General features: G+C 51.2%; 1 long non-coding RNA gene across 1 annotated transcript; it reads right to left on the reverse strand.

Moving 5' to 3' along the window:
- Positions 1-3,494: 3,494 nt before the first annotated feature.
- Positions 3,495-6,241, reverse strand: LOC109374210 (uncharacterized). The gene is made up of 3 exons (XR_002122359.1): positions 5,945-6,241; positions 4,558-4,791; positions 3,495-4,032 (listed from the first exon to the last, which is right to left on the reverse strand). It is a non-coding gene; the product is annotated as an uncharacterized LOC109374210 (long non-coding RNA).
- Between the last annotated feature and the right edge of the window lie 13,405 nt (positions 6,242-19,646).

A 19,646-nucleotide genomic window follows, 5' to 3' on the forward strand; every position in this document is an offset into this window, starting at 1 on the left:
CAGAGGGACCAAGATGGGGGGGGAGGGGGGGCTCCTTGCACCAGGGAGCGGCTGGAGGGGGCGTGATGGGGACGCTGGCTCAGGTGTGACAGGTGAGTTTCGCCCGAGGACTCGACGGGGACCAGAGCATCGCAGCCAGCCCTCCCGGCGGGATGATGCAACCCGCCGTCTCCTCCCCGCAGGCCTGGGGGTGTGGAGACCCCACCCTCCGCCCGCCCCCCTTCTCCAGGTCTCCAGCCCCCTCTGTCCTCACCCCCGTCTGTCTCTCGAGCCTGACTTCCCTGAACCGCGAAGTCACACGCTGCTCCGGGTCCACCAGGGGCTGACCGGCATCCCTGCGTGGGTCACCGACCTGCACCAGCCAGCCGACCAGGGCCGCGCGACGGCCACAGAGCCTCCGGCCAGCTCGCCCACCGGGGCTGCGGCGGGGGCGGTGACGTCACGCCGCAGAGACTCCGGGGCCGACCGGTCCCCAGCCCAGGCCTTGCGCTCAGCGGCTCAGCGACCCCGGGCTACGCGCCCCAGCGCCCGGCAGGTGCCCGGCGCTGCCCTAAGGGCTTCGCTCCGTTAACCATTTAATCTGCATACACCCTCGTCGGGCAGGAGGCGTCTCGCCTGGGGTGTGGCATCTGTGCGCCACGTGCCGTGACAGGAAAAAGGGCGCGCGCGAATCCACCAGACCACCCTCCCCTCCCCTCCCCTCCAAAGCCCCCTGAACGGCGCCTCCCTTTCCTATTTCCTAGAACCACTTGCATAAAAGAGAAATTATTTTTCCTCCAAACTTTTGGTAGAAATAATAAAACTATCTGGGTCGGGGGTGGTCGTAATCATTCCCATTTTCATTATGCGTATTGATCTGGTCTAGTTCTCTATTTCTTGAGCCAAAATTCTCATTTTACATGTTCCTAAGAATTAATACATTTCATTGAGTTTTTTTAATTACCAGCATATTTATTTATACCTATTGTTTCTGTATTTATTTCTCCCTTGTAGTCTATATTTTATTGTCATTTTTCTTTTTTAATATTTTAAAATATTTTCCAAGGACCAACTTTTAGTTTTGTTAATCTTCTCATCTTTCTGGTTATTTCATTTATTCCTGTCCTTATCTATTATTTCCTTCTTTCTTGGTTCTTTGGATTTGATCTGTTGCTCTATCCTCAGCTAAATGCTCAGATCATTTCTTTTTAAACCTTCCAATTTTCTGATAGACCTATTTAAAGCTACAAAATTCCTTCTACAGCACCGTCTTAGCGGGGTCTCACAAATGTGGATGGACGCGCTCGAATAATGCTTTCATTATCATCCAGATCTAAATATTTCTTAATGTCCCTGGTAATCTCTTTTTAAACCCCATGGGTTATAAGCCTGTGGGTTATTTAATAATGTAATTTACTTTCCAGTAGTGTTTCTTTTAGTATAACCTTTTGTTACCAACTTCTAATTTAATTGCATTATTGAGTGAGAACAAAGTCTGTGCTCAGTCAGGATCCTGGCAGAAAGCAGATGGCACACTCAAACTGGGTAATCTGAGAAGTGTTTGATAAAGGGACTATTTACAACGGTGTGGGTATGAGGCAGGGGAACCACAAAGCTGAGTGACACTTTGGCCTGAATGCAGGGGAGGTGGGAGAAAAAGACCCAGCCAGCCTGAGCCCCCATGAGGAGGGATCTGGGCAACAAAGCCCTGGACCCCACTCTCCCTCCTCCCAGGATCAGGTAGTGCTCCCTGTGACTGAACCCAAGGGGCAGCGGGAGGGCAGAGGCACCCACAGACCAGGTCCATTTAGGGTGGTCTCTTAGAGCATGGGGCAGAGGGGCCTTAGCAGCACCAACAGAACTAGCAATCCATCTGCATGGAATGTGGCCACAGGAATTGAGTGAGGCTTCTTTAGGGGCCTAACATCTGGTTTATTTCCGTAAATATTTTTCATCTCTGTTGGATGGATATAGAGTTCTGTACACATTTAATAGTTCAAGATAATTACTTATGTTGAGCAGGATTTGAGGTCTCTGCTAATTTTCGTCTGCTTGATCTATTAAATTGTTATTTTTAAATTAAAATCTCCGGTGACAATTGTTGAAAATATCTACTTCTCCCTGAAATCCTAGCAGATGTTGTGTGATGCTCACTGAGGCGTAGTCTTGGATACCTGAGAGATTCTGGTGGATGTGCGTTCCCATCCCGGGGCCCCTTTCACCAGTACGCATTGGCGTCTTTCTTTGTTGTCGGTTTTTTTTTCTATTTTTATTTTTATTTTTGCCTCAAATTTGAATGTCACATATTACGATGTCAACCCAGTTTCCTTTGTTTCATATTTGCCTGGTATGTCTTTTGCCAACTTTTTTGTTCTAAATTTTGTATCTTTCTTTAAATGCATCTCTTTTAGGCAACTGATTGTTGGAATTGTTTCATCTAATCTGTTTTTACCTTTTAATTGGAATTTAATTTACTTACATTTATAGTAATCACTGTTATACAGAGTCTTAGCGTGGCCATCTCATAAACATGTCCATTTACTGTATATTTTTTCCAATTTCTCTCTCATTGAGTATAACGAGTTCTCTTCCGCTGGTTTATCCTTATTTTTATTCTTGTGGCCCTTGCCCTTCATTTAAGGTTCCTTTTTCTTTTTATTTACCCTATGTACCCTCTGTAGTTACGTATTCTCCCTAACATTCAAGTACTTTCGCTTGGTCACATAATCCTCCCTCCCAGGCACTACTGATACTGTCCAGAATTATAGTTCTGAGTTATTGTGGATACACCCTTTTTCTTTCCTTTAGTCCTTGCGTTTGTTTAAGGTAATTAAAACACATTCCAAGATGCTTGGTCATCCTTATGTTCCATATGTCTTGATGATTCTCTTGCCTTTGTGTTACTTATGAAATACAAAGTATTATTAATGTGGGTCTTGGGGTGGAAAATATTCTGAAGCCTTGTATTCCTGAGAATACTTTTATTATACTTGCAATTTGGCTGGATATAAAATTCTAGGGGCAAAGTTTGTTTCCTTCAATATTTTAAATATGTTACTTTCTGGTCTCCTGTGTGCTGTCGAGAAGTCCAACATCCATCAGGTTCTTGTTCCATGTTCTTTCTCTCAGGATGTTTCCAGAACTTTCTAATGGTGTGGATTTTTCTGTATCTCTCCTGTTTGACAGTCTGTGAGCCCCTTCCAGTCTGAGTTTCTTTATTTTACTTCAATTCTGGAAACTTTATCTCCACTGTTTTCCAAATATTTTCTCTTCCCTGTCGTAATATCTTCCTCCTTTGGGGACTCCTAGCGTCCGTGTGCTGGCCTTTCTCCCTAGTGTAGCCCTCGCTCCTGTCTTCTTACTTTCTAACTCTCCTTTCCCATTGCCTTCTGGGTGATGACGGGGTTCAGTGCCCCTTCCCATCAAAATGACTGCACTAACACTCAAATCGTCATATTTTAGCCCTGTAACAGCACACCCTCCTACGTTCTCCCACAAAAATTGAACTGAGTACATTTAAAGATCAAACTGGCTTTATTCAATGATTTATGAATTGGGCAGCGTCCCATCTAGCGAGTAGAAAGGAGCTCCTGCGAGCTGCAGAAAGGGGAAGGCTTTTATAGACAGAAAGGGGGCAGGGGAAGGACATATCCAGCAAAGAGCGGATAGTGTCGGACTTCAGTCACCCTCCTTTGGGGGATGAATGGGGTCTTTGGGGTTAACCTCACTGGTGCGACCAGGAAATTCCAGGCTGGGTGGGGTTAAAGGTCCCATGCCTGGGGGAGTGCGGGAGTGCAATTAGGTTAGGTATTAAGTCCTGTCTGGTGAGGTGGACTTAGCACAAGTGACTCCATCTTGAGTCTGCGCTCTTTACCAGCACACTCTGATGCCCTGTCTTTTGAGATACCTACCAACATCTCCGTGTGCGCCACCCTGCTCCCCGGGACACCTCTGGTTTGCAAGTGTCCGCCTGGATCACATTTCAAATGTATCCTGTGAGCTTGTTAACATGCAAGTCGAGGGCTTCACTCCTCTGTGGGCCCCACACAGCTTCTGGAAAGATGGGTGGGAGGTGAAATTGTGGGTTTTAATTTTCACGAGTAAAGAAAAACCAGTAAATTTGATGAGCTCAGAACCAAGGTCAAGGAATCTCCCTGCTTCTGGCTGGGGCTGCGGCCCCTCTTTCCTCCCACAGGCAGGTCCTCGGAAAGTGACCAAATCCATGTTTCAGAACCGACCACAACACAACAAGCCTCCTCTCTTTCACCTCCTTCCAGTGCGGACAGGAGGCCACCCTTGCAGCCTGGGGGTGGGGTAGGGTAAAGGAGAAGCCATGCATAGCTTGCAATTTAAATAACATTAAAATGATCCTACACCATGAGCCAACTCTTCTCTGGAATGCAAGAGTGGTTCAATATTAGGGACCGTCTACAATCTACCATTCTAGTAAGTCACAGGATACAAAGAAATAGGATGACTTTAATAGATGCTACAAAGGCATTTGAACTAGGGGCCATCCACTTCTGGTTAAAAAACAAATAACTGAGCTCTTTGGGCAAAGACGGCTTTGTCCTTCACCTGAGGAAACAGCAGCCCTGCAGGGGCTCAGTGGATGAGTCCAGTCAACAGGCAGCCAGGATCAGGGTCCAGCCTCACTCTCATCAGCTGTGTGACTCCAGGCAAGTTCATTAGCCCCTGTGTCAGTCACCTCTCCTGCAGGTGCGTTAAGGACAGTACCCACCTCATGCCCGTGGTGGTGAGGCTTCCCGTTGAGACCAGGGCTGGGCGCTGTAAGCCCTGTACGAAGGATAGCTGTCATGGTGAAACAACAAAAGAGTCCCGTTACAATGACAGCCGTATACCACCATCTTTGTTTGACTTAGAAGTATCAGCAGTTGCAATTACAAATGAGAGAAAAAAAGAGTAAAATTTTTGGAAAGGAAAAAACAAAATTACCGTTATTTACAGATGATGTGTCTGTCTACCTAGAAAACTTAAGGGGAAAGGCTATGGGAAACAGTAAGGTAGGGGCAGGCACAAAAAATCCTCACTGAGAAGGCAACAGTTTCCATGAAAGCAAACAATAACCAGGTACAGCCTGTGATGGAGGACTGCAGTCACAGCAGCACTAAGAAAGGTGAGGTGCCCAGAATAACAAGAACTGTGCGAGTTTCTCGTTTATAAAGAAATTACATAGAAACGCTGAAAATACACGGAAAGAAGGTAAATTAATGGACACGCATAGCATATTCTTGGAAAGGAAGAGGTGGTATTGTAAAAGGTCCAGTTTTCCCTAAGTCAAAAATGTATACATTTTATACAGTCTCAATTAAAACAGCAACAGAAGTTTGGAAAAACAAACATGCAGGACTGATCAGCAAAACTGTGAAAATGGAGAGCAGTGAGGAGGATCTGTCCCAGGGGGTATTAAAACACATAGAATTCTAATAATTAACAAGATACCAGTATTGAAAAAGAAATACATCAAAAGTTTATGATAAAGGTATCGTTTCAAATAACTTGAGGAAAACAGATGATTTAATAACTGGTGTAGGACACTGTGGGAAATACATCAAGTGGCATCCCACCTGGCACATCAAAATAAACTTCTGAGAGTAAACATGTATTTTCCGACATGGGTCACCCTGGAGGCCCGGACCTGCCAGAGCCGTGTGCCGAGGTTGGGAAGAAGAGTCTCCACGGGGCCCGCCTGGCAGGAAAGCCAAGGAGTGGGGTGCGGGTGGACGCCCCTGAACTGAAATTCCAGAAGGAGGACTAGAGAGACACCGCAACTGTATTGGAAGAAATAATATTCTGGAAAATCTTCGAATTGTCCAGAATTGCAGATAAACAAATGCCCAGTGAGCAATCAATATGGTCCCGAATAGGAAAAATAAAACCAAATCTGCAGAACGCCAAGGACAAAAACGAACTAAATAAAAGACGGAGAGAAAAGACCGGTTACCTGAGCAGAAGTGGTGCCTGGACAGCTGGGGGAGCGGTGGGTTGTGAGGCTGCCCCCGATTACGGAGTCCCTGCCTGCAAAGCCGGGCGGGAGCCCTGGGGGGCCCCAAGCGGACGGCCGTGGAGTGCACAGGAGGCTGCGCAGCCTCGGCCCCAGCCCGCACTGTGCGGTCTCCGCCCCATCGGGAACGGCCGGGCCCCGGGCACCTCCGCCGGCGCTCACCGCCCCGGCGGGGACCACGCCAGGCTGGCCCGGGAAGCAGGCTCCGAGCTCTGGAACGTCTGCTCAACACGGGCCCGGGCCCACAGGAGCTCCGCCCCCTGGAAGCCCCGCCCCTGGATGGCCCGCCTAGTTGCCGTGGCAACCCCCCGGTAGCCAAACTCCAGGCCTCTGCGCTGCCGGGCAACGCCGCTGCCATAGCAACGGCGGGGCGTGTCCAGCCTGATGCGCGGGGTCGAAAGGCTCTGGTGCAGGGGCGTCAGGCTGAAACCACCGCAGCCTGCCGAGTCCGGAGCCCGGACACCGAAGTGGAGCCACCCCGCGGGGGTTGGGGGAGTCCTCTGTGAGCTTGAGCTGCATCGCGCTGGGCTTCCAGATCCAGCGCTGGAAGGCCCTTAGGGGTCCAAAGCTGTATTTTACACATGGGGATACTGAGGCCAAGATGGGCTAATGAGAGGGACTGGCTCCGAGCCAGCGCGCCGGTGTCCTGCTGGCCCAGCCAGGACCCTTTTCCTCACAACTTTGCTCAGCAGCTAAGCAGGTCCAGACCCCAAGAGTGACCTGTGTGAGAAGTTTCCCTGATCTGGACTCTGCATCCTGCACACAGAGTCCGCCATCTGGCTGAGGCCCCTTGCCCACCTGGCCCCCACAGGCCCTCTAGGCGTCCCCTCCCAGCTGCACCACTGCGGCCTCAGCCACCCAGCTGAAAGTCACACTTTCTCTCCAGCTGCTGCGGCCTTTCCCTCAGACTGAGATTTGTTGCCCTCTCAAGCCCCTCTAAGATGCCTCCTCCATGCCGCCTTTCTGTCTTCACCACTAGGTGGGACATTCCCATCTCTGAGTTCTCATATGTCCTATCCTCTGGGAGACTCCTGTCCGTGTTTAAAGCGGGGACAATGCCTTCCTTGGGGTTTGGGGAAAGAATAAAACAAATGTGCCGTCAGGCAGTGTGAGAGTTGTCTGAGAACCAGGTTGGCTGGGTGCAGTCCTGGGCAGGCGAGTGAGGCAGTCCCCAGACTGGCGGGCCAGCACACGTGCAGAGCACTCGGGAACCTCAGCCACAGTGTGGACAGGTTTCCCGCGCAGTGTGGGGCGGCCAAGGGGGAGTGGAGCCCAGGCACCAGCCTCAGTCAGCATGGAGTGGAAGGAGGCCCACAGAGCCCCAGGTACTGGCCAGAATGTGCAGTGGGCCTGGGGCCCAGGAGCCGGCTGGAGGCTCAGGTGCAAAGGCTGGGACTCTCGACCAGGCTGACCTGAGGCCGGGCTGGCCTGGCCGGAGCTACGCTGACGGGAGGCTCCTGCTGGACAAGCCGCGTTGGAACACAGAGCCCAGCCAGGCAGGCAGCCCAGAGACACCGACTCCTGCTTCGCAGCAGGAACCTGGGCCCTCACAGCATCTGCATCACGATGTAGAATTTGCAAAGTTCTAACTTTTGAATAACTGAGCTCGGTTCTCGCACGCCTTCCTGCACAGGGAGGCACAATTATCACCCCCATTTTGTGGATGAAGAAACCAAGGCTGAGAGACTGGAAAAGGCTCCTGAGGGTCAGACGGTGCCTGAGGTCAGCCCGGGCCAGACCCCTGGCTGAGCACACTTTCTAGGACTCCAGTAGCTTTTCAGGGGCCAGAGCCACAGGGGGCCAGGCAGCTTTTGGGGAATGATGAGAAGCAGGTTGGGGGGGCTGGCCCACCCAGGCTTTAATTAATGAAGCTCTTGGCTGGAGAATGGGCAGGGCTGGGGACCCTGCCCCTTCACAATTCCTGATCTCACCTCACTGTAGTCACCCAGGAGGTAGGACCGGTGTTATAAAGTGTCATGAAGGAGTGAAGTCGCCAGCAGGAGAGGCACTGCTGGATCGCAGACTCGGACCCTGGAGCCCGGGTGGGACAGAGCAGAGCCGGGAGACCCCACTCAGCAAGGGGTGAAGATTGGTGAGGTCCCAGGGACCTGCACCGCGTGTACACAGCTCTGCAGGGTTCGACCGGCGGCGGGTTGCTGACTCAGTGTCTGGCCAGCAGCAGCAGCTGGCAGTCGGACGACTGCGATGGGGCCAGAGCCCATGGTGGGGACCCATGTCCGCAGAGCAGCTGCTTCCAGACCAGAAGGAAGTGCTGACTCTAAAAGTCAACCAAGTCCCCAGCACACACGTCTCATGGCCCCTCTGCTGCGTTTTCTCCAATATGCATCCACGAAGACCCGGTAAGCTTTGAGCTGCGTCAGGCTTGCAGAGTGCAGGGACAATGGGAAGGGCTGTCCCTCTCTGTGTTACAACTGTGTTGTTTGTTAGGTGGGGCTAGTAAATCAGGACACCCCGGTCCACCTCGAGCTGCGTGAAGGGTGGAAGAAAGCAGGCTGAGGGCTCCCCAGTGACTCGGGCATGGAATCTGTTGTCAGCCTGCACATGAAGCCGGGGGAGGGGCTGGGCATTAGAGGAGGTGCCCTGGGGTTTGGCCTGAGGAGGGAGTCCAGCACGCAGCACACAGCTAGGTGCTGGCCAGGGCTCGTGGCCTGAGCAGTCACAGTCCTACCCAGGGCAACTCTGCAGTCTTACTGAAGACAAGACACTTCCCCAAGAACTGACAGCCAGGGGTGGCCGGTTAGCTCGGTTGGTTAGAGTGTGGTGCTGATAACACCAAGGTTGCTGGTTCGATCCCCGCGTGGGCCACGCTGAGCTGCGCCCTCCCTAAAAGACTCAACTATGCCATTGTAGCATGAAAGCAATATGTAACCAATGACCATGGCTGTTCCCCCAAGAACTTACAGCCAAGTGGGGAAGTGGTGCTATGGCGGTGCCCCAGTGGGTGCAGTGCAGGAACCCCCCAAGATCCAACCCCCACCTTCCTCAGTTCACCTCTGCCCTCTGTCCCTGAAGGCTGACCTGACCTCTCTGGGTTCAGTTTGGGAGGAACCACAGCAGGAGGAGAGGTTGGGGTGGAGGTGGGGCAGTCCCTCCTTTTCCGATCACCCCAGGTCCCTGTCCTGCTCTGTTTCCTTGCTCTCTGGGGCAGACTCCCAGTGCCACGAGTGCCTGGCCCTCCCTCCGTCTGTGGGTACTCTGCCTTGCCCACCCGGCGTAAATTGCCTGTCAACCATCATCACTGTAGTCTCTGCAACTGCCCCATTTGAGGGTGCCAGCCAGTTTCCGGACGGAATAGTTCAATAACGCACGCAGGGAAGAAAAGGCGAGGCACCTTTCCGTCACCCCAGAAAACTCTTTCCCTCCTCAGTGCACTCCCCACCCCAGAGGCGACATCGGGGCTGACTTCTATCATGGTGGGTTATTACTCTAGACTCTCATAGCAAGGGAACCCCACAGCTGTACTTTTTTGGTCTGGATTCTTTCACTCAGCATCATATTTTTGAGATTCACCATGCTGTTGCATGTGGTTTCTCTCTTTTTACAGTTGAATAGTATCCCGTTCTAGAGCTGTGGCAGTTTCTTTATCCATTCTGTCGATGAACTGGGTTACTTCCAGTCTCTGGCTGTTACCAATAAGGTTTGAACATTCTTCTACAAGGCTTTTGGCAGATATGTATTTTTAGTTTCTTTTGAGTAAATACCTGAAAGGAAAACTGCTGGGTCATGGGGGGCGGGGGGGGATTAATTAATTAATTAATTATATATATATATTTAACTTTTTAAGAAACTGTAGTACAGCTTCCCAAAGTAGTTGTAGCGTTTTCCACTCCCACCGGCAGTGTAACAGGCTCTACTTGTCTCATAATCCTCCCAATATTCTCCATTATCAGCCTTTCTCAGCCATTCTAGAAGGTATATGTCCTCGATGGTGAATGATGTTAAGAAGCCTTTCATGTGCTTATCGATCATTTGTATATTGTTTTCGTAAAGTGTCTCTTCGAGTCTTTGCCCATTAGAAAAAAAAAAAGGTTGACTATTTGTCTCTTTATTATTGGGTTGCAGGGTTCTTTACATATTCTGGATACAACTCATTTGCCAATTGTATGCGCTGTGAATATTTTCTACCAGTTTGTGGTTTGCCCATTCATTTTCTTGATGATAATTTTGATGAGCATAAGTTTTGAATTTTGATGAAGTCCAAATTATCCTTTTTCTTCTTTTGTGGCTATTGCTTTTTTTGTGCCCTGAGAAATCTGTGCCTACCCCAAGGTTACAAATGGACCCTCCTGCACTTTCTTCTCATAGTTCTGTCGTGTTGACTTTTACAGTTAGGTCTGTGACACAGCTTGAACCGACGACCCCTACTTGTGAGAGTAGCGCTCATTGAAGAGCCTTGCTTTCCTGCTCAGCCATGCTGGCCCCTTGACAAAACCATTTGCTTATATGTATTGGGTCTATATTTAGACATTGTATTCTGTTGCATTGATCAATTGCTCTTTCCTTTTTTCAATACCACACTGTCTTGATTACTGTAGCTATCAGTTCTTTATTTTTTTAAAGAACAGGATCTGAAGCAAATGTAGAAAAATATTAACATTTGTTAAATCTAATGGTGGGTACATGGATCTTGAAACCTTTCACAATATTTTACAACATAATTAAACATGTAATGGAAGACAGATTCCAATCAAAACAGCAACAAAAATTTTAAGTACCTAGGAATAAATTTAACAGTAAATAGATAAGTTCTTTATTTAAAAAACTATAAAAGGTTATTGAAGACATAGAATTAATCTGAATAATTGAGAGATGTAATACTTTTCTGAAAATGAAGACTAAGTATTGTAAATTTAATGCAATTTCCATAAAAATTGTAAGAATATTTTAGGAATTTAAGTTCATTCTCAAGTTAATCTTGGCAAAACAAATCAACATAAATAGTTAAAAAATGAAACAAAGAAAATAAAATTACTAAGGGAAATGTACCTATCTTATGGCAAATTAACCTTAAATCTGTAATAATTAAAACAATTCAATACTGGCAAAAGAACTGACAAAAAGATAAATAAAACAAAACAGATATAAATTAATTTAGCTTGTGATAAAGGTAGCATTTCAGACCAATAGGGAAAAGTCAATTTTCTGAACCATATTTGTTGAGTAAAGGATCTACTGGGGTGGAAAAAATAAGGTGTCTTCCTCATTACACACACACACACACACACACACACACACACACACACACACAATCCAAATATATAGATTCAAAATCTAAAATAAGAAATAAAACTTCTGGGCTAGCTGAGTGGCACGATGGTTAAGAACTGGCTTGAGACGCCAGAGGACCCCGGTTCGGATCCCACATATGAGGGTCAGTGACGCTGCCCTCCACAGCAAAGATGCTGAACAACAGCTCGACCTGGAGCTGGGCTGTCGTGAGTCACCAGCAACGGTGTAGGCTGCAGGCTCTGCTGCAGTGGGTTGCCATGGGCTACCGTGTGCGGCTGGCAGCCAGCGTGAGCGGCCAGCAGCCACCGTGAGCAGCTGTCCAGAAGCCGGCGACTGATCTGCCTCGCCCGGGAAAAGCGCAATGATGGTGCCAACTTGGGCCAGTGAAGCAACGTCCTCCACAACTAGACTGAAGAACAAAACGACAGCAACTTGTCTGTTTCCCTTCACCCAATTCCCCAGTGCTGTTCCCATCCCCCAATTCCCCAATAAAAATCTTTAAAAAAAAAAAAGAAAATTTCTGGTTATTTTTATATATATATATATATATATTTCCATTTTCTTGGGCTGCGGAAGAACTTTCCGGAGCATAAAGAATCCAGAAATCATAAAGGACAAGCCTGACAGATGTGGCCACATCAAAATCTAGAGCTTGAGTACGACAAAGTCAACCAGAGACAGAAAAATCCAATAGGAGAAAATTTTTATGACATGCATGAGATAGTGTATCTGTATCCATGACATTGAATTACCTCTAAACGTTAAATCAGTTCTTCAGTATGTTTGAGTTTTTATGGAAGGAGTCATTCATTAACTTTGAAATGTTTTGAGAAATAAATATCTAAATTTTTTTAAACTACAAAGAAGTGTGCGACTGTAAAAAAAAATACCATGAGAACCCAGAAAATTGAGGTGGGCTTTACTTGGGAGACTCCCTCCCCCACCCTAGAGTCAGAAAGGGGGTTTAAGGGAAGGGGCCGGGATGAGTGGAGCACGGGGGAGCCGGGGTCCAGGCCCATCTCGGCTCCACTTCACTGTGACTGTGTGTGTGTGTGTGTGTGTGTGCGCGCGCGCGCTCGTGCACATTTGCATTGTCCTTTGGGACGACTTCTCTTTAACCATGTGTATTAGTTTCCCGTGGCTGCTGTAACAACTTACCACAACACGGTGGCTTAAAACAACAGATATTTATTCCTCGGCAGTTCTGGAGGCCTCAAGTCCAAGCTCAGCTTCACTGGGTCGAAGTCAAGGTGTTGGCATCACACGGTCCCTCCTGAGGCCCAGGGGAGGTTCTGCTCCTGCCTCTCTCGGCTCCTGGAGCCACGGTTCTTGGCTCGTGGCACCTTCCACCATTTTCAAAGCCAGACACGCAGCATCTTCAGATCTCTGCTTCCATCATCACATTGTCTTTTGCCTCCTTTGTGTGCCTGCTCTCCACTGTCTCTCTCTTATAAGGACCCCAGTGATAGCATTTAAGGGCCACCTGAACAGCCCAGAATAATGCCCCCCTCTCAGGATTCTTAACTTGACCGCACTTGCAAAAACTTTGCTTTTTAAGGTAGCACATGCCCAGATTCCAGGGCTGGGCCCCTGGTGTCCTTGGGGCCTCCATTCATTGGGTCTTTCACACCTAAACATTAAAGTGGCGAAACCATGGATACCATGCACTGGCTTATGTCAACCTACATGCTTTCCCGTCCTGCAGGGGCTGTGTCCCAAGAGCCAGTATTTCCCAGATGCCCTTGCTGACAACTCCAAGAGCTCCCAAGGATTTGGAAGGCAGAGGGCCACCATGGTTGGTGGCTCATGCTGGTGGTCAGTGCCATGCTTTGGGTCATCCCTGGAAGCCTGAGGAGGTCTGCGTCTTCAGTCCTCCCAGAGATCCAGAAGGGTCTTGCACCTTGCAAGAAACCCCTTTCTGCTCAAATCAGCCAAAGTGAATTCTCCGCTGAGTCCGATTGGCACGATCCACAGGAGGCAGCCCTGGTGACGTCTGACCGGGTGTTGTGACCCCGGGGAGTTGCCTGCACCTCCCGGGAACTGACAGTCAGGGCAGCTGTGAAGGTGCCTGGCAGGGGCGGGTCTGCAGGCTCCTCAGGTGGGGCCCAGGTGCAGCGGGCTGAGGACCACCACCTGGGGCGACTGCATTTGCCAGGTTTCTACTGCACTCAAGTGCAACCAAACTTCCCGCTCGTCCTGTCACTTAACTGTTGGGTAGTCGGAAAAGTCATGACGTATTTTTTCTATGTTTTTCTTTGCAAAAAGGCGTCATGACTTTTCTGACAACCCAGTATTTCAGGCTCAATGGCTGCCACCATCTCCACATGGACATCCCATAACCAGTCATACCAACTTCTGTTCTTGGCCGTGCAAGTCCATCGCCTGCCGGGAGCCCCTCCCCAGGTGAGCGCTTCTGTGATGCCCTCAGCCTGAGTCCCCAGATGCAGAAGCTTTGCGCTCAGATGTTATTCACCCCCACGTGTTTTGGTGTTGGTATCTTTTCATCTGTGTTTTCCCCCAAATTTATAATTTATGTTTCTCTCCGCATGACACGCTTGTGGTTTTTCTAAGGACTCTATCTTTCGGGTCCCCTCCTGACTGGCGAGGTTAATCACCCCCCCTCCCCACAGCAGGGGCACCATCAAGGGGCTTCAGTTCTGCCTTATTCCCAGAAAATGCAGCTCACAGGGGGTGTCATCCCCACCAGAGGTCAGAAGATGACACCACAAAAACAAGGCTGGCAGCAGAAGCGGCTGTAATTAAATCTTTCCCTAGGTCTTGGCAGGAGAGAGGCTGACCGTGGAGGAAGGCATCTGCCGGGAGGAAGATGTTCGGGGATCAGGACATATCTCATTTGTTTTCCTCGAGGACGAGGACGTGTGAGGGAGCCAGGAGCCAGTCAAGCAGGTGATGGTGCCGCTGCCTTAGCTCTCCGCTGTGTGAGCTGGCCACACGGAACATGGCTTTCCTGGGCAGGTTCAGGCCTCCTCCCTGAGGTAGCCAGGGCTGTGGGCCTGACTGCCCCCTCCAGGTGCAATCGCTGGGAGAAAATAGGTGAAATGATGGGGGGCACGTGGGGGCTCCCAGGCAAAGGCGGGGCAGAGGCGGGGTGGTCCCGGAAATCCGGACACCAAGGCTCAGCCTGTGCAGCCCTGACAGAGGACAGCGTGCGAGCTACCTCAGCCTGGTCAGGCTGGCACAGGATCCTGGTGACCCCATGGTCTGAGCCACATTCTGGGAACAGGAGGTAGAACCCAGAACGTGTCAGGGCCGGTCAGCGGGGTGCCCCTGATGGGGTAGGTCTTCCTCGTGAGCCCAAATACCAGGCCCTGTCCCCCTGGGGACCCTCCCCTGCCAGGCCCAGCGTCCCTGCTCCTGAGGATGGGGGACCTGGCCAGCGGAAGTGGGGCTACAGGACCGCCCACCTCCCAGGGCCCTGAAGGCAAACGCCTACCCTCAGAGTGACCCGATGACATTCCTCCACGTGCCCACCTGGGGCTGAGGGGAGGCCCTGACTCATCCCCGATGCCCATCAAGGTCTGTGCACAGGGGCCCAGGGGCCGGGGGTGCCCCAGGCCTCTCTCCTCCGGGCCTCCTTGGCCAGCCTCCCCCTCCCCACGCCTTTCCCCATTGTAAATGGAGGTGCCTTGGGCAGGTCGTTCCCTGTTCCATGCCTCAGTTTCCTCATCTGTAAATGGAATAAAAAAGCCTGCTTTCCTCGAGAGGGTGCGAGGGCTGCTGACTTAAGCTCTGAAAAGTGCCTGGGACCGGGCCCACGAGGACCACTCATCATGCCCGGGTCTCTGCAACACGCAGGAGACCCACTTCCCACCTCGGCTTGTGGCTTCAGCCTTGCCCAGATGGACCGGGCAGAGGAGGGGGCCCCATTCCCCCCCCAGGGCCATCTGTGACCCATGCTCCTGGCAAGGCAATGAGAAGGAGCCTCTTCTCGGGGTCCCGACGTCGACCCGGAGTCTCCCCGGCCTCATCTGCAGCCTCCCGTCTATGTCTGGAGTCTGGGAAGCTCAGCATCCTCGCTGGGGATGACTCTCCTGGGGGCAGGTGCAGGGGACAGGCCAGCAGGAGGCCCGAGGCCTCAGACACCCCTCCACCCACACACACCAGGTCTGGGGGACAAGGGCGGCACAGAAGGGGTGTCCAGACATTCCCAGGACCCACAGCAGGCAGGGCAGAGGCAAGCGGGCACTGAGGGCTGGGAGCTGGTTCCCGCACAGACCTGAGCTGCAGACTTGGGGAAGGAACCGGGCAGTGGCGGGCTCTGTCTTGGGGAGGGGGCATCTCAGACCTGGGATGACCCTTCTCAGAGTACTTCTACCTCTCCCACCAGGAAGTCGGGTCCAGCCTTGGGCCCCACGCCTCACCGGGTCAAAGCTCAGGTGAGAGATTCAGGGAGAGGAGGCGGCAGGTGGCAGGGGCAGTGTGCAGCCAGCAACGGCCTGCAGGCCCAGAGGTCTCCATGCCATGGGGCTTCATAGAGATGCAGTCTCGAGCCCACCCTGGCCTTCAGAATTTGATTTCGGACAAGCTTCCATTGAGGTGTGTTTCCACTGAAGTGTGGAAAGCACTGTCGCCCATTGAAAGAGACTTGCGCCCAGCCACACACGACTGGGGCCCAGTTTGAATCCCAACTAGCAAACCACCTTTGAGAAGCCATTTTCTAAACAATTTGTCTAAAAAACGTGTCCCTGGACCATCTATTAGATTATATTAAGGAATCAGTTTAATTTCGTTAAGTGTGGTGATGGCACTGAGGCTCTGCAAGGAAATGTACGCTTCTTTAGATGCAACCTTGAGGATCCAGATGAAATAACAAAATTTTGGGTCTGCTTTACAACTCTGGCAAAATGAGATAGGTGAAAGTGGGGTCAGGGGCCCTGATCAAGAAAACAAGGATGACAGACGCGGGTGCCAGGAGGCTGGAGGGTCGGACACGGGTGCTGGGAGGCTGGAGGGTCGGACACGGGTGCTGGGAGGCTGGAGGGTCGGACACGGGTGCTGGGAGGCTGGAGGGTCGGGTGAAATGCCTTGTGCTCTGCCTGTGAGTCTGGCTGGAGAATGTCACACTGAAGACAATGTCACACTGTGATTGTATGGAGCCAGGCTCTGCCACGCTGTCTTTCCCATGATTGCCTGCGTCACCTGTCACTGCTCTGCATGTCCCCACAGACTGCGGCCACAGGAGGTCACTGTCGCATTGCTCACATCTGAGCAGAGCTGTGGTCAAAATTCCTGGTGCAGGAAGGTGAGTTCTCTCTGGGCTGCGTGCACCCACCAGACCAGCTGCAGAGTTTGCACCCCCATCTCCCCCCTGTCCCCCCCGTGGGTGGGACCCAGGGTAAGGGGCATGGTCCTCTTCAGGACTTCCTGCAAGTAGGAAATGCAAATTGTCACTTCACTGGGTTTTGGGGTGTGACAGGTGGAGGTACCCTGCGCAATCCTAGACCAAGGTTCTGCTGTGTTTGTGTTTAAAGCAAATTTTAAGTCCATATGTCAGTGAAAAATACCCCCCAAACATGACATGAAAGCAACTCGAAAGTACCTCTTTACCTCTTGGTACATTCAGCCCAGTTGGTACCCTAGGGGCACGGACCGGGGGAGCCAGACGGAGATTTGATCACAGCCTGGCCAGAGCTACCAATTCAGGCGGGAGCCTCAGGGTGGGGGAGGTGCCCGTGACTCTGCACGGCGTCCTCACCAGCCCCAGGAACCACGGTCACCATGGCCGGCTGCTCAGTTCCACCAGCACACAGGCTGTTGTCTGTCAGTCATTCCTCACGCAGCGTGGTCTTCCTGCCAGACTGCTCGGTGCCTGGCTAACAGGGGTGCACAGGGGGAAGTAGCTGCCACCAACTTCCCGGCCATCGTCACCACTGTGGTGACGAAGCTCCGGAGCCCACCTGTGACAGCGCCCTGGGTCCCACTCAGTCCTGCCTCCTCTGAGGCAGAGCCGGGGCTGCACCCTCAGGCCGGCCTCCTGCCCTTCACCCCAAGTGTAGGTGCCACACACCCAGGTGGTTTGCGTTCTGTACCCAGGGCGCCCTGAGCTCAGAGGAAGCAGCATTGAGCGGGCAGGGGCGGGGACAGGGGCGCTAACGGCGTCAGAAACATTGCCCTTGTGGCACCTCTCGTGGAACAACTAACAAATCCCAGGGACACGGTGTGTCATCAGGGGCTCTTGGTGGGACAGATTCCAAGTGACCCTACTCAGGAGAGCCCCACTGCTGCCACTCTGTGGGGACACGGAATGAGGAGACAAAGCTGCATGTCACACCAGGCAGCCCCAAGGTCCTGCTGCTCAGGCTGCGGCTGCAGGTTTCAGGCCAGTCCCCTCCCACCGGGGACTCTGCTGGCTATCTGTGGAAAGGTGAGCATGTGGACCTCTGGTGGCCTCCTCCCATCCCGATGTCACAACAGGCTGGCTTTAGCTGTACATTTAAAACACAGCAACTATGGAGACGCCCAGCTGGACTGGGCAGCTGGCAGAAGGGGCAAGAAGGCCGCATCACCAGCAGGGGAGGTCACTCTGCCTAAAGTGCCAAGGGGGCACGCCCTGCCGTCATAACAGCACTCGGGGGTGCGGCAGGTTGCAGACTCGTGTGTAGCCCAGTGTGGCCAGCAGCAGCCCGTGGGTCCCACCACTGCCTGGGTCCACATGGACTGGGCATGGAAGGCCTGCCTATGGGGGGAGGGGAGGCAGACTGGGCACCAGGTCTCAGTCTAGACTTCACATCCCTCCTAGACCCCTGGCAAGGCAGGGCGGGGAGGGCTGCCTGGTCCTCACGGAGCTCCGAGACGCTGCTCCCAGGGCGGGGGCCGCCTGTGGCCTTGGCGTCAAGGCAGGAACTACCTGGCCTGCCTGGACAGGTAGCCCTTATCTCCAGGCTCAGGAGTCAGAGGTCTGTTACCTGCCCTGCTGTTCGCTGTGGTCAGTGGCCCCACAGCTGCCAATCGGCTGTTGGCCTGAGGAAACGCCTCTCTGGGTTGCAATAGCTCCTCTCCAGTTACATTGGCACAAGAAACCCCCCTGTTTGGGAACAAAACACACACACCTCCCTGGTTCCCTGGGCTGCGTGCTGGGCCCAGGCTTTCTCTGTTCTCCCACGTGCCAGGCTGGCACGCAACGCTGCGTGAGGTGAAGTCCTGCTGAGGGGGACAGGCAGTCAGCAGACAGTGTGACCCGTGTGGCATGCAGAGTGGCGGAAGGGCTTACTCAGTCAGGGGGCTTTGGCTAGAAACAAATGACCAAGGTTTATTCACAGGCCTTAGGGTTTGCAAACTGGAAACACTAGGAGGCAACCCCCAGAGTGTTCCCAGGGAGAAAGAGGGAAACACGCATTCAGGAGAGTCACCCAGCATTCTCAGCCCCTGGACTGGTCCAAGGTGGTGATCGTCAGGCGTCCGGTGGCCCGGACCATGGGACACCGTCATTCAGGTGGTTAACTGAAGGCTGGATGTATGGCCAGGAATTGACACACAACAAACTATTGTGCGCCCAGGTGTGGGCACAGGAAAGTTCAGAAGTTCAAGTTCCCAATTAATATAGTTAAAATGTCAGTACTACCTAAGGCAATATATAGATTCAATGCAATTCCTATTAAACTACCAAGATCATTTTTCTCAGAAATAGAACAGATAATCCAAAAATTTATATGGAGCCATAAAAGACCCCGAATAGCCACGGCAATCTTGAGAAATAAGAACAAAGTGGGAGGTATCACGCTACCTGGCATCAAACCATACTACAAGGCTACAGTAATCAAAACAGTATGGTACTGGCATAAAAACAGACACGTAGACCAATGGAACAGAATAGAGAACCTAGAAATAAACCCATCCATATACGGTCATTTAATCTATGACAATGGAAGCAAGAATTTACACTGGAGTAAAGATAGTCTATTTAATAAATGGCGCTGGGGAAATTGGACTGACACATGCAAAAAAATGAAAATGGACCACTTCCTTATGCCGTATACAAGAACAAATTCAAAATGGATTTAAGACTTAAATGTAAGACCTGAAACCATAAAACTCCTAGAAGAAAAAATTGGGAGTAAATTTGCAGACATCACCCTCAGTAATATTTTTACTGATATATCTCCTCAGACAAGGAAAATAAAAGAAAAAATAAACATATGGGATTACATCAAACTTAAAAGGTTTTTCACAACAAAGGAAACCATCAAGAAAACAAAAAGGCAGCCTACTGAATGGGAGAAGATATTTGCCAATGATATATCTGATAAGGGTTTAATATCCAAAATTTATAAAACACTCATTCAACTCAACACCAAAAAGCAAACAACCCAATTAAAAAATGGGCAGAGGATATGAAGAGGCATTTCTCTAAAGAGGACATACAGATGGCCAG

The sequence above is a fragment of the Hipposideros armiger genome, unplaced genomic scaffold, assembly GCF_001890085.2.
Source record: "Hipposideros armiger isolate ML-2016 unplaced genomic scaffold, ASM189008v1 scaffold_17, whole genome shotgun sequence".
NCBI lineage: Eukaryota > Metazoa > Chordata > Mammalia > Chiroptera > Hipposideridae > Hipposideros > Hipposideros armiger.